The sequence below is a fragment of the Anomaloglossus baeobatrachus genome, chromosome 1, assembly GCF_048569485.1.
Source record: "Anomaloglossus baeobatrachus isolate aAnoBae1 chromosome 1, aAnoBae1.hap1, whole genome shotgun sequence".
Classification (NCBI taxonomy): Eukaryota; Metazoa; Chordata; class Amphibia; order Anura; family Aromobatidae; genus Anomaloglossus; species Anomaloglossus baeobatrachus.
In genome coordinates this window covers 18,863,480-18,878,744 of record NC_134353.1, presented here as the reverse complement: position 1 = coordinate 18,878,744, position 15,265 = coordinate 18,863,480, and positions in this window count along the sequence as shown.

The following is a 15,265-nucleotide window of genomic DNA, read 5'->3' as shown; positions in this document are numbered from 1 at the left end:
TGGGGTGTGTTTGTCAAACGTTTGTTGAACACTTTCGAACACCTTCAAACACCATTGAAAACAATGGCAGGCAAACACAAACACATACAAACATGAATGCACACACACATATTATGCTCACCTTACCTTCCGTTCCATCGCCGGCCTCCTGGGACTTTCAGTTCGCCGGTACAAGAACTGTATCGGGTAAACATTGCGACCGATGCCGGAAATTCCACTGACACAGCGCTGTCATCAAAGACAGGAGCCGCTTGCCTCTGATTGGCCAGCGCACTGCCTTTGAGCAGCGTCTGACAGAGGAAGTTCCTCCCTCGTCGCGATGGTTACCTGATACACGTAGTTTGCCGCTACAGGATGTGTATCGGGTAACCATCGCTTCCTCTGTCAGACGTTAGACAAAGGCAGTGCACTGGCCAATCAGAAGCAAGCAGCTCCTGCCTTTGAGGCAGTGGAAGTTCGGCATAGGTCGAGATGATTACCCGATATACATCTTGTACCGGTGAACTGCAAGTCCCAGAAGGCCGGCGATTGAACGGAAGGTAAGGTGAGAATAATATGTGTGTGTGCATGTATGTTTGTGTGTGTTTGTGTGTGTTTGTGCATGTGTGGAATGGCACAATAGGGGACCAGGATGGGACATTTAACAAGTTGTTGAAGGAATTGTCTGCATTGCAATGATTTCCTATGGGAAATCTTGCTTTGCTAAACAAGTAACTTGGTTAACAAGCGCAGTCCCAGAACGGATTGTTCTCGTTAACCAAGGTTCCACTGTATTAACATTGGATGACAGTATTACTGTGAAAAGCCAGTTACGTTTTTGGTGATCGAACCATTATCGAACATAATCTTGAACTGTCGAACTTGAAGCTAATTGTTCTCGTATGAACGACTCGAACATCGCCTAAAACAGGTCGAATTTGAGATTGGCGAACAGTTCAATTCGAACACCGCTCATCTCTAGTTGTAAACACAGGCCCAGGAGTCTGTTCCAGGAGATGATGGGTCTGGTAAGCCTGGAAGCAATGAGGGGATTCACCTTGCCAGGTGGGTTGGATGCCTTTCTTTCTGCGATGTATGTGTGAGTCTCTGTGACATGGAGTCGCACGGTGACTCTTTTCCTAATTGTTGTTTGTCTGTTCCTTTATGGCGGGTAGTGCGAGCCGGTCCTGGACACCGCCTGAGTAACTGCGTCCCTGGGCTCTATTGTGCTGCTTAACCTTTGGGCTTTCTTTGGGCCAGGGAACTTGGAATCTCCTGCTCTCCAGGCTTCACTGATGGGGCTTTAGAGCTCCCCCTTCTGGCTTGAGTTAGGAAGTGTTGTGTGTATAGAAATACCTAGCGTGGAGACCTCCTCACTAGTGATGAGCGAGTACCAAAAAGCTCGGGTGCTCGAGGCTCGGGCCGAGCATCCCAAGATACTCGTGTACTCGGCCCAAGCACCGAGCCCAATGTTATCCTATGGGAGACCTGAGTATTTTTATGAAATGACCACCGGCAGCATGTAGAAACCCTAAAAATGTCACAAAAGTCTCAGAAGAGTGCTCAAATGACATGGCAACAGCATGGGGAAGACCCCTTGAAGCATTTATCACTCAAAAGTCACAGCTGTGAACAATTTTGTCCGAGTTTTACGCCATTTTTACGGACTCACCAGAAAACCTTCCAAAATGACACCAAAATGAATTTTCATGGCGGAAATGTTAAGGGCACATACCCAATAGTGAGATAGAGCTGGTGTATGTTACTTTTTGAGATTACATGAAAGATTTTACTTGAAAACATTGTGTGGCACTCCGATGTCCAAAACGCACGTTTTGTGCTTTTTACTAGCGATGTCGGTCATTTTTTTTTTTCATTCTATCTCCCTCAGTCCGTCGGTCGGTCTCTCGGTCTGTCTGTAGGTCTCTCTCTGTCTTGTCTGTCCCCCTCTCACAGTCTGTCGGTCATTCTCCCCCCTCTCTCTTACTTACCGTTCCCCAATCACTGCCGCGGCGCTGCACAGCTGTTCACTAAACTCCGGCGGCTTTTCCTCTTTTGAAAAAGCCGGCCGCTCATTAAACAATCTCGTATTCCCTGCTTTTCTGCTTTTCGGCGCCTATAATTGGTTGCAGTGAGACACACCCCCACGCTGAGTGACAGCTGTCTCACTGCACCCAATCACAGCAGCCGGTGGGCGGGTCTATACTGTGCAGTGAAATAAATAATTAAATAATTAAAAAAAACAGCGTGCGGCCCCCCCAATTTTAATACCAGCCAGATAAAGCCATACGGCTGAAGGCTGGTATTCTCAGGATGGGGAGCTCCACGTTATGGGGAGCCCCCCAGCCTAACAATATCAGTCAGCAGCCGTCCAGAATTGCTGCATACATTAGATGCGACAGTTCTGGGACTGTACCCGGCTCTTCCCGATTTGCCCTGGTGCGTTGGCAAATTGGGGTAATAAGGAGTTATTGGCAGCCCATAGCTGCCACTAAATCCTAGATTAATCATGTCAGGCGTCTCCCCGAGATACCTTCCATGATTAATCTGTAAATTACAGTAAATAAACACACACACACCTGAAAAAATCGTTTATTAGAAATAAAAAAACACAAACCAATTCCCTCGTAACCAATTTAATAAGCCCCAAAAAGCCCTCCATGTCCGGCGTAATCCACGGACCTTCAGCGTCGCTTCCAGCTCTGCTGCATGGAGGTGACAGGAGCTGCAGCAGACACCGCCACTCCTGACACCTCCACACAGCAACTGAGGTGAGTAGCGCGATCAGCTGAGCTGTCACTAAGCTTATCCGTGGCCACCGCTGGTGATGATCGCAGCTCTATGCCGGGAGCCAGCGCCGACAGGCACAGTACACTTGAATCATTTGTGGTGCGATGCAGAGAAGCAGTGTGCACTACACCAATGGATGGCATGGCCAATCAGATGTAAGGAGGTGATGTCGCTGTATGATGTCACCTCCTTGGATCTGATGGCCGGCGGCAGCCATTAATATAGTGCTCAGAGCTCCTCTGCACGGCACCGCAAGCAACTGTACCTGCTGGTGCCGACTCCCAGCATAGAGCTGTGATCGTCACTGGTTCTGTGGGCCGCAAACAGAAGGTATGTGACCACGATCAGGAGCCGTTGTGCTCTGGACGTGGCATGTCCTGACTGCGGGGCCGCGAGTCTCCTCCGCAGGAGAATGCAGGAGACCATACAGTGGCTGCTCATACCCACTATCAGGGTTCAGACCGCTGTGGTCTCCTCGCTGTTTTTTCAGTATGGAGGACACTTGCGATTCTGAAAGCCGCACCGCAGGTCAGTGTTTGCTGTGGCCGCAACTGCACAGTGGATGGGATTTCTAGAAATCCCATCCACTCTGCTTGTATTGTACAACCCAGCGCTCTGGATGCAGCTGAAACATGCGGACTCCAAAACACTGCAAACACTGATCAGCACGCAGCACTGAGGGAAAGGAGGAAAGGTGAGAAGGATTTTTTTTGCGCTTGTAAAGAGCGGCATAATAGGGGACAAGGATGAGGGCACAAGAATGGGCAGAACACTAGAAGGATTGGCACAACACTACAAGGATGGGCACAATACTACAAGAATGGGTGAAATACTACAAGGATGGGCACAATACTACAAGGATGGGCACAATACTACAAGGATGAGCACAATACCACAAGGAGGAGCACAATACTATAAGGATGAGCACAATACTACAAGGATGAGCACAATACTACAAGGATGAGCACAATACTACAAGGATGAGCACAATACTACAAGGATGGGCACAATACTACAAGAATGAGCATAATACTACAAGGATGAGCACAATACTACAAGGATGAGCACAATGCTACAAGGATGAGCACAATGCTACAAGGATGAGCACAATACTACAAGGATGAGCACAATGCTACAAGGATGAGCACAATGCTACAAGGATGAGCACAATACTACAAGCATGAACACAATACTACAAGGATGAGCACAATACTACAAGGATGAGCACAATACTACAAGGATGGGCACAATACTACAAGGATGGGCACAATACTACAAGGATGGGCACAATACTACAAGGATGGGCACAATACTACAAGGATGGGCACAATACTACAAGGATGGGCACAATACTACAAGGATGGGCACAATGCTACAAGGATGGGCACAATGCTACAAGGATGAGCACAATGCTACAAGGATGAGCACAATACTACAAGCGTGAGCACAATACTACAAGGATGAGCACAATACTACAAGGATGGGCACAATACTACAAGGATGGGCACAATACTACAAGGATGAGCACAATACCACAAGGAGGAGCACAATACTATAAGGATGAGCACAATACTACAAGGATGGGCACAATACTACAAGGATGAGCACAATACTATAAGGATGAGCACAATACTACAAGGATGAGCACAATACTACAAGGATGGGCACAATACTACAAGGATGGGCACAATACTACAAGGATGGGCACAATACTATAAGGATGAGCACAATACTATAAGAATGAGCACAATACTACAAGGATGAGCACAATACTACAAGGATGGGCACAATACTACAAGGATGAGCACAATACTACAAGGATGAGCACAATACTACAAGGATGAACACAATACTACAAGGATGGGCACAATACTACAAGGATGGGCACAATACTACAAGGATGAGCAAAAACTACAAGGATGGGCACAATACTACAAGGATGAGCACAATACTACAAGGATGAGCACAAAACTACAAGGATGGGCACAATACTACAAGGATGGGCACAATACTACAAGGATGAGCACAATACTACAAGGATGGGCACAATAATACAAGGATGAGCACAATACTACAAGGATGAGCACAATACTATAAGGATGAGCACAATGCTACAAGGATGAGCACAATGCTACAAGGATGAGCACAATACTACAAGCATGAGCACAATACTACAAGGATGAGCACAATACTACAAGGATGGGCACAATACTACAAGGATGGGCACAATACTACAAGGATGAGCACAATACCACAAGGAGGAGCACAATACTATAAGGATGAGCACAATACTACAAGGATGGGCACAATACTACAAGGCTGAGCACAATACTATAAGTATGAGCACAATACTACAAGGATGAGCACAATACTACAAGGATGAGCACAATACTACAAGGATGAGCACAATACTACAAGGATGAGCACAAAACTACAAGGATGGGCACAATACTACAAGGATGGGCACAATACTACAAGGATGAGCACAATACTACAAGGATGAGCACAATACTACAAGGATGGGCACAATACTACAAGGATGGGCACAATACTACAAGGATGGGCACAATACTACAAGGATGGGCACAATACTACAAGGATGGGCACAATACTACAAGGATGGGCACAATACTATAAGGATGAGCACAATACTACAAGGATGAGCACAAAACTACAAGGATGAGTACAAAACTACAAGGATGAGCACAATACTATAAGGATGAGCACAATACTACAAGGATGAGCACAATACTACAAGGATGGGCACAATACTACAAGGATGAGCACAATACTACAAGGATGAGCACAATACTACAAGGATGAGCACAATACTACAAGGATGAGCACAATACTACAAGGATGAGCACAATACTACAAGGATGGGCACAATACTACAAGGATGGGCACAATACTACAAGGATGAGCACAAAACTACAAGGATGGGCACAATACTACAAGGATGAGCACAATACTACAAGGATGAGCACAAAACTACAAGGATGGGCACAATACTACAAGGATGGGCACAATACTACAAGGATGAGCACAATACTACAAGGATGAGCACAATACTACAAGGATGGGCACAATACTACAAGGATGGGCACAATACTACAAGGATGAGCACAATACTACAAGGATGAGCACAATACTATAAGGATGAGCACAATGCTACAAGGATGAGCACAATGCTACAAGGATGAGCACAATACTACAAGCATGAGCACAATACTACAAGGATGAGCACAATACTACAAGGATGGGCACAATACTACAAGGATGGGCACAATACTACAAGGATGAGCACAATACCACAAGGAGGAGCACAATACTATAAGGATGAGCACAATACTACAAGGATGGGCACACTACTACAAGGATGAGCACAATACTATAAGTATGAGCACAATACTACAAGGATGAGCACAATACTACAAGGATGAGCACAAAACTACAAGGATGGGCACAATACTACAAGGATGAGCACAATACTACAAGGATGAGCACAATACTACAAGGATGAGCACAAAACTACAAGGATGGGCACAATACTACAAGGATGGGCACAATACTACAAGGATGAGCACAATACTACAAGGATGGGCACAATACTACAAGGATGAGCACAATACTACAAGGATGGGCACAATACTACAAGGATGAGCACAATACTACAAGGATGAGCACAATACTACAAGGATGAGCACAAAACTACAAGGATGGGCACAATACTACAAGGATGGGCACAATACTACAAGGATGAGCACAATACTACAAGGATGGGCACAATACTACAAGGATGGGCACAATACTACAAGGATGGGCACAATACTACAAGGATGGGCACAATACTATAAGGATGAGCACAATACTACAAGGATGAGCATAATACTACAAGGATGAGCACAATACTACAAGGATGAACACAATACTACAAGGATGGGCACAATACTACAAGGATGGGCACAATACTACAAGGATGAGCACAAAACTACAAGGATGGGCACAATACTACAAGGATGAGCACAAAACTACAAGGATGAGCACAATACTACAAGGATGAGCACAATACTACAAGGATGAGCACAAAACTACAAGGATGGGCACAATACTACAAGGATGGGCACAATACTACAAGGATGAGCACAATACTACAAGGATGGGCACAATACTACAAGGATGAGCACAATACTACAAGGATGAGCACAAAACTACAAGGATGGGCACAATACTACAAGGATGGGCACAATACTACAAGGATGAGCACAATACTACAAGGATGGGCACAATACTACAAGGATGGGCACAATACTACAAGGATGAGCACAATACTACAAGGATGAGCACAAAACTACAAGGATGGGCACAATACTACAAGGATGGGCAGAATACTACAAGGATGAGCACAATACTACAAGGATGGGCACAATACTACAAGGATGGGCACAATACTACAAGGATGGGCACAATACTACAAGGATGGGCACAATACTACAAGGATGAGCACAATACTACAAGGATGGGCACACTACTATAAGGATGAGCACAATACTATAAGGATGAGCACAATACTACAAGGATGAGTACAAAACTACAAGGATGGGCACAATACTACAAGGATGGGCACAATACTACAAGGATGAGCACAATACTTCAAGGATGGGCACAATACTACAAGGATGGGCACAATACTACAAGGATGGGCACAATACTACAAGGATGGGCACAATACTACAAGGATGGGCACAATACTACAAGGATGAGCACAATACTACAAGGATGGGCACAATACTACAAGGATGGGCACAATACTACAAGGATGGGCACAATACTACAAGGATGGGCACAATACTACAAGGATGGGCACAATACTACAAGGATGGGCACACTACTATAAGGATGAGCACAATACTATAAGGATGAGCACAATACTACAAGGATGAGCACAATACTACAAGGATGGGCACAATACTACAAGGATGAGCACAATACTACAAGGATGAGCACAATACTACAAGGATGAACACAATACTACAAGGATGGGCACAGTACTACAAGGATGAGCACAGTACTACAAGGATGGGCACAGTACTACAAGGATGGGCACAGTACTACAAGGCACAAGTATAGACAATACTACAAGGATTGGCACAATACTACAAGGATGGGCACAATACTACAGGGCACAAGTATGGACAATACTACAAGGATGGGCACAATACTACAGGGAACAAGGATGGGAGACATTACTACAGGGCAAAGATGGGCACATTACTCAGGGTACGAGTAAGGGGTACATCACTATAGGGCACAAGTATGGGAGACATTACTACAGGGGACATGATGGGGACATTACTACAGGGCACAAGGATGGGGACATTGCTACAGTATGGGGGACATAACTATAGGACACAAGGATGTGCGTGCATATTATACAGGACACAAGGGGAACATTACTACAGGATGGGGGGCATTACTACAAGATGTTGGCTAAGATGACGATAATGCTGCTAATTGTAAAACAACATTAGAAGAAGGGGATTAAATGTAAAACAAAATATTCAAATTAAACCATGACTTTTTTTGCCATTAAAAATGATTAATTATATATTTATTTTTTTTAACTAAACAAAAAAGTGCAGGTTTGTTATAATCAAGCAAAAAAATGTTCAAAATAGTGATCCAAAAGGTGTATAGAAAAAAAAACATGGAATCATTAAAAATGTCACTTTGTCCTGCAAAGAATGCGGCCCCCTCATTTTTTTTTTTTATGTGCGGCCCATACACCCAGTTGAGTTTAAGACTAGAGATGAGCGAACCGGTCGCGGTTCGGCTCGAGGTCGGTTCGCCGAACAGAGCTCCCGTTCGAGTTCGGTTCGTCGAACGTTCGACGAACCGAACTCGAACCAATAGGCTATAATGGGAGGCAATCACAAACACATAAAAATGCATTATAAATGTACACATACAGTTAATAAACATTGCCATAACACTTACCGGTCCCCGCGATCCCTCCTGCACTCTGTCTCCTGCCGCTATTCCATCCGATGATCGCTGAATCCTCCCGGTGACCGGCACTGCCAGCAGAGATGCAGGACCTATCGTGACATCAAAATAGCCATGTGACCAGTCACGTGGCTATTATCTCATTGGCTACAGACTGGTCACATGACTATGACGCGTCATGTAGGACCTGCGAGTGCATCTCTCCGGTACACGGTGCACATTTGTGTATCGCCGTGTACCGGCGACATGCTCTAGCACACGGTCGACTCCCCGTTCCGTTAGGGACCGGCTGACACAGCCGGTCATTAACGGAGATCACCGTTGCATAGCAACGCAGTTAGCGGTGACGTCACCGCTAACCGCGGCTCCGAGAGCACCGTTGCTATGGTAACGCGTCTGTAAGCGTTACCGCTGGTACCGCTGACAGCCAGCAGCACTGATCTCTCACGGAGTGAAGGCTGCACGCTGCTTCCCGATTATAGTGAGCATTGTAGTGAGGATGAGGTGCCCCAGCTCATCAAGTGATGAGCTGGGGCACCTCATCCTCACTACAATCCTCACTACAATCCTGAAGTGCAGTTTCTTCAAATTCATTTAAAGGCACTTGGAACGCTGAAATTGCTGCTTATAATTTAAGCCTCTATTAAAAACCTTTTTGCTTATGGATTGAAAAAAACTCTCCAGGTATCTGAAAAATCATATTGCAGTGATAGTTTCAATTGGCATTAAATATCATATGCCTTGAAGCATCACTTAATATACTATACTAGATTTAATAATTGCTCTACTACCGGCCGGGGTACTGCAACCAGACACCTGGTATCTGCACTATCAATTACCTATTCTTTATTTTTACTTTTATTTTTATTTCTACCATATGTGGTTTATTCTTCTTTTTTTTTCCTTGTTCTATTGTGTGAATTGTTTAGAATAAATTTGTGTCTAAAACAAGGATAGCAATAAAAAGTATAAAATATTAATAAAAAAACCTCTTATCAGCGCTGGTTTATTGGGGATTTATTGGGCTGACAGGGGGTAATAAAGATGGAGTCTCTAATGTGTCTGTGTATTTATTTCTATTAAAGTATTTTTTCTCTGTGTGGTGTCTTTTTTTTAACCCTTTATTGGAGATTCTTAATGGCCGGGTCAAACGTGCCTGACATTAAGAATCTCTGGCTTAATACTGGCTAGTAAAACAAAGCCAGTATTTAACTCATGATTACCCAGCAAGCCACCCAGCTCCAGGGCTGTTGGAAGAGTTGGATACAGCGCCAGATGATGGCGCTTCTATGAGAGCGCCATTTTCTGGGGCGGCTGCGGACTGAAATTCGCAGCAGAGGCGCCCAGAAACCTCGGGCTAACTTGTGCCGCGGATTCCAATCCCCAGCTGCCTAGTTGTACCTGGCTGGACACAAAAATGGGGCGTTTTAACTATTTCATGAAATAAGTGAAATAATTAAAAAAAACGGGCTTCCCTATATTTTTGGTTCCCAGCCGGGTACAAATAGGCAACTGGGGGTTGGAGGCAGCCCGTGGCTGCCTGCTGTACCTGGCTAGCATACAAAAATATGGCGAAGCCCATGTCATTTTTTTGGTGGGCAAAAAACTTCTGCATACAGTCCTGGATGGAGTATGCTGAGCCTTGTAGTTCTGCAGCTGCTGTCTGCTCTTCTCCATACAGACAGACAGCAGCTGCAGAACTACAAGGCTCAGCATACTCCATCCAGGACTGTATGCAGAAGTTTTTTGCCCCCTGAAAAAATTATGTTGGCTTCGCCATATTTTTGTATGCTAGCCAGGTACAGCAGGCAGGTACGGCTGCCCCCAACCCCCAGTTGCCTATTTGTACCCGGCTGGGAACCAAAAATAAAGGGAAGCCCTTTTTTTATTATTTCATGAATTTCATGAAATAATTAGAAAACAAATGACGTAGGCTTCGCCCCATTTTTGTGTCCAGCCAGGTACAAATAGGCAGCTGGGGATTGGAATCCGCAGCACAGGTTGGCCTGAGCTTTCTGGGCCCCACTGCTGTGAATTGCATTCTGCAGCCGCCTCAGAAAATGGCACTTTCATAGAAGCACCATCTTCTGGCGCTGTATCCAACTCTTCCAGCACCTGCCTGCTATACCTGGCTAGCATACAAAAATATGGCGAAGCTCACATCCTTTTTTTGTAGTTTTTTGGCAAAAAAAATAAAAAATGCTTCCCTGGATTTTCCATTGCCAGTGAAGGTAACACCAAGCAGTGGGGGTTAGCAGCCAGTAGCTGCTTAGATTACCCTTAGCTAGCAATACAAAAAATGCAGCGGGAGCCCATATATATTTTTTTTTATTATTTATTTAAATAACTAAAAACAAAATGGGCTTCCCTGTATTTTGATTGCTGGACATCACAGTGCTGTAAAAATAAATCTTTAAAAAAATGACGTAGCGCTCCGCGGTATTTTTGATTCTCAGCGCAGATAAAGCAGACACCTATGGGTTGCCACCCCCATCTGCCTGCCGTTACCTTGGTTGGCAATCAAAATACAGGGAAGCCCATTAATTTTTTCTATTTAAAAAATAGTAAAAAAAAAAAATGACATTGGGTCCCCCCATTTTTGATAGCCAGCTAGGGTAAAGCAGACGGCTGTAGCCTGAAAACCACAGCTGGCAGCTTTACCGTGGTTGGGGATCCAATGTGGAGGTCCCCTCAGGCTCTTTTTTATAATTATTTTATAAATATTAATAATTACACAATAAAAGTTGGGTCCCCCCCAAATTGGATCACCAGCCAAGGTAAAGCGGACAGCTGTGGTCTGGTATTCTCAGGGTGGGAAGGTCCATAGTTATTGGGCCTTCACAGCCTAAAAATAGCAGGCCGCAGGCACCCCAGACGTGGCGCATCCACTAGATGCGCCAATCCTGGCGCTTCACCCCAGCTCATCCCGTGCCCTGGTGCAGTGGCAAACGGGATAATAAATCGGGTTGATACTAGCTGTAAAGTCACCTGAGATCAAGCCCAGCAGTTTGTGATGTCATGGCGTCTATTAGATACCCAACATCATAAACTGTCAGTACTGACAAAAAAAAAAAAAAAATCGACAAAAGAAATTTATTTGAAAAAACAGTCCCCAAAACATTTCCTCTTTCACCAATTTATTGTAAGAAAAAAAATAAAGGGGTCCCACGACGACTCTGGACCGTCTAGAATATGGGGGGGAGACACTCAAGGAACGTATCCCCCATTTTCTAGGAGTGCGGACCCTTCATGTGAGGAGTGTGGGTGCAATGAATCTGCACTCACTCTCCCCGGGTCCACAGCAGCAGAGTCCATGTCGTAATGGTTGCTACCAAAGCTGCAATGCCCTGCTCATGAGGTAAGGGCATGCCTAATCAGGAGAAGTACTGTAGAGGAAGCTCTGCTCACTGGTATATAGGTGCTCAGAGGTAATAATAGATAAAATTAGTGCGTAACCTCGGCACTCTAAATCTCCCAGACTAAGTCAGTAAGTCACAACGGATAGTAATGCAAAATCACTCTTTATTGGTCCGTATTAAGAAAAAAAATTTTTCATAAGCATATATGTTTTTGTCCAAAACAAGTTACAAATGACGTTTCGGCCTGAGCCTTCGTCAGATTGGACTTATCTGCATGTAATCATGAAAAATGACAATAATCAGTATCACATAAGAGTGAGAGAACAATAACATAAACTCGAACAATGTAGAGGTACCATTGGGATGCAGCAAAAAAATTGCAACACAGCAAGAAATGAAACACAAGATACAAATGTCATAATACAGTACAAGGACAATATAGTAATGACAAATATGGGGTCAGAGTAGGCTTAGACAGCTCTGGTACGAAAGAGATGTCAATCATAAAGTAACATGTGCAGTAGGTGTAGAGCTACACTATGCATGGCAGAGCGAATGGGTAGACCGACCATAGAAAAAGAACGGAGAAATAGTGGAGAAAAAGTGGAGAAAAAGTGGAGAAAAATTAAGAAAAAGTGGAGAAAAAATGGAGAAGTGGAGAAAAAGTGGAGAAAAAATGTAGAAAAAGTGGAGAAAAAGTGGAGAAAAAATGTAGAAAAAGTAGAGAAAAAATGTAGAAAAAGTGGAGAAAAAGTGAAGAAAAAATGTAGAAAAAGTGGAGAAAAAATGGAGAAAAAGTGGAGAAAAAGTGGAGAAAAAGTGGAGAAGAAGTGGAGAAGTGGAGTAAAAGTGGAGAAAAAGTGGAGAAAAATTGGGGAAAAAGTGGAGAAAAAGTGCAGAAAAAGTGGAGAAAAAGTGGAGAAAAAGTGGAGAAATAATGGAGAAAAAGTGGAGAAAAAGTGGAGAAAAAATGTAGAAAAAGTGGAGAAAAAATGGAGAAAAAGTGGAGAAAAGGTGGAGAAAAAGTGGAGAAGAAGTGGAGAAAAAGTGGAGAAAAGTGGAGAAAAAGTGGAGAAAAAGTGGAGAAAAAGTAGAGAAAAAATGGAGAAAAGTGGAGAAAAAGTGGAGAAAAAATGGAGAAAAAGTGGAGAAAAAAATGGAGAAAAAGTGGAGAAAAAATGGAGAAAAAATGGAGAAAAAGTGGAGAAAAAGTGGAGAAAAAATGGAGAAAAAGTGGAGAAAAAGTGGAGAAAAAAATGGAGAAAAAGTGGAGAAGAAGTGGAGAAGTGGAGAAGAAGTGGAGAAGAAGTGGAGAAGAAGTGTTTGTTCATGCCAGATGGGAGATAAATAATTTTTTACCGGCGCTGTCATTTACTGTAACGTGATCATCGGTGTACGGTTTATACCTGTGATCATGTGAGCGGGGACCGGAAAAACTGTCCTGAATCATGATCTCCAGGGTCTCAGCTTGCCCTGAAACTCCGGAGATTTTCTGACGCTGGGGGGTGCTATTCACTTATTTCTGCCTGCTGTTTATAAACGGCAGATCAGAATAAGGCTACATTAACACGACCGATCCATTTTTGCGGTCTGCAAAAAACAGTCCGTTTTTTTTCACGGGTGCATCCGTGTGGCATTCGTTTCCGTTCCGTAGACGGTCCGTATGTCATCTTTTTGTCATCCGTGTGCCTTCCGTTTTTTTTGTGTACTGCAAAAAAACTGAAGGAGGGTAAATGCATAAATTTACCCAGGATCCATAGCTTCATCCTACATGAGGCGGTCACATGTTCACTCCAGTGCCATTTTCTACTGCTTTTCACAGCGTAGAGCGCTCTGGTGATTTTCTTTTGCTTGTACACTTCATATCAGTCTTTTCTGTCATTATAATGGCAGAAAGACACATAATGTCCCACTCTCCTGCATTTAGTAATTTTGCACCCTTTGGTGCCTTTCATGTGGCACTAAGGGGTGCTAAGCTTTGTATTTAGCCAAAAAAATGGAAAAAAAAATGACGTAGGGTTCCCCCTAGTTTTGTAGCCAGCTAGGGTAAAGCAGACGGCTGCAGCCTGCAGACCACAGCTGGCAACCTCACCTTGGCTGGTAATCCAAAACTGAGGGCACCCCACGCTGTTATTTTAAATTAAAGAAATAATTAAAAAAAAAAAAAACACGTAGGGGTCCCCCCAAAATTGGATCACCAGCCAAGGTAAAGCAGACAGCTGGGGTCTGATATTCTCAGACTAGGGAGGTCCATGGTTATTGGACTCTCCCCAGCCTAAAAAAAGCAGGCCGCAGCCGCCCCAGAAGTGGCGCATCCATTAGATGCGCCAATCCTGGTGCTTCGCCCCAGCTCATCCCGCGCCCTGGTGCGGTGGCAAACGGGGTAATATATGGGGTTAATACCAGATGTGTAATGTCACCTGGCATCAAGCCCTGGGGTTGGTGAGGTCAGGCGTCTATCAGATACCCGACATCACCAACCCAGTCAGTAATAAAAAAAAATAGACGACAAACACATTTTTATTTGAAAAAACACTCCCCAAAACATTCCCTCTTTAACCAATTTATTAGAAAGAAAAACAAATGCAGGTCTGGTGTAATCCAAGGGGTTGCCATGACGATCCACATTGTCCCAGTCAATGAAGAGCAGAATGTTCCCCATTGGCTGGGAGAGCAATGCAGTGACCTGAGCTAACATCAATGGGTCAGCCCAGGTCACTGCAGGGGAGGACAAGTGCTGCTGTCAGCGAGGTACATTACCTGCGCTGATCTCCTGCACACTGACTTCAATCATCTTCACAGCCAAGTATCGCGAGCGGCCCGTGACGTCACCGCTAGTCAGTCTCGGGTCGGAAGCGAGAGAAGGTGATGTGACAAGCGGCGGCCATGGAGGACAGTGACAGCGCTGAGGTCGGGATGGCGGGACTTCATCACCGCAGGTAAGCCGAGCGGGACCATGTGTGCAGAGTGTGTGTGCAGAGTGTGTGTGTGTGTGTGTGTGTGTACGTGTGTACATGCCGCAGGCAGGAGGGGGCGGAGCGAGCTGAGCGGGGAAGTGTGGGCTTCCTGCACGTAACTAGGATAAACATCGGGTTACTAACCAAAGCGCTTTGGTTGGATACCCGATGTTT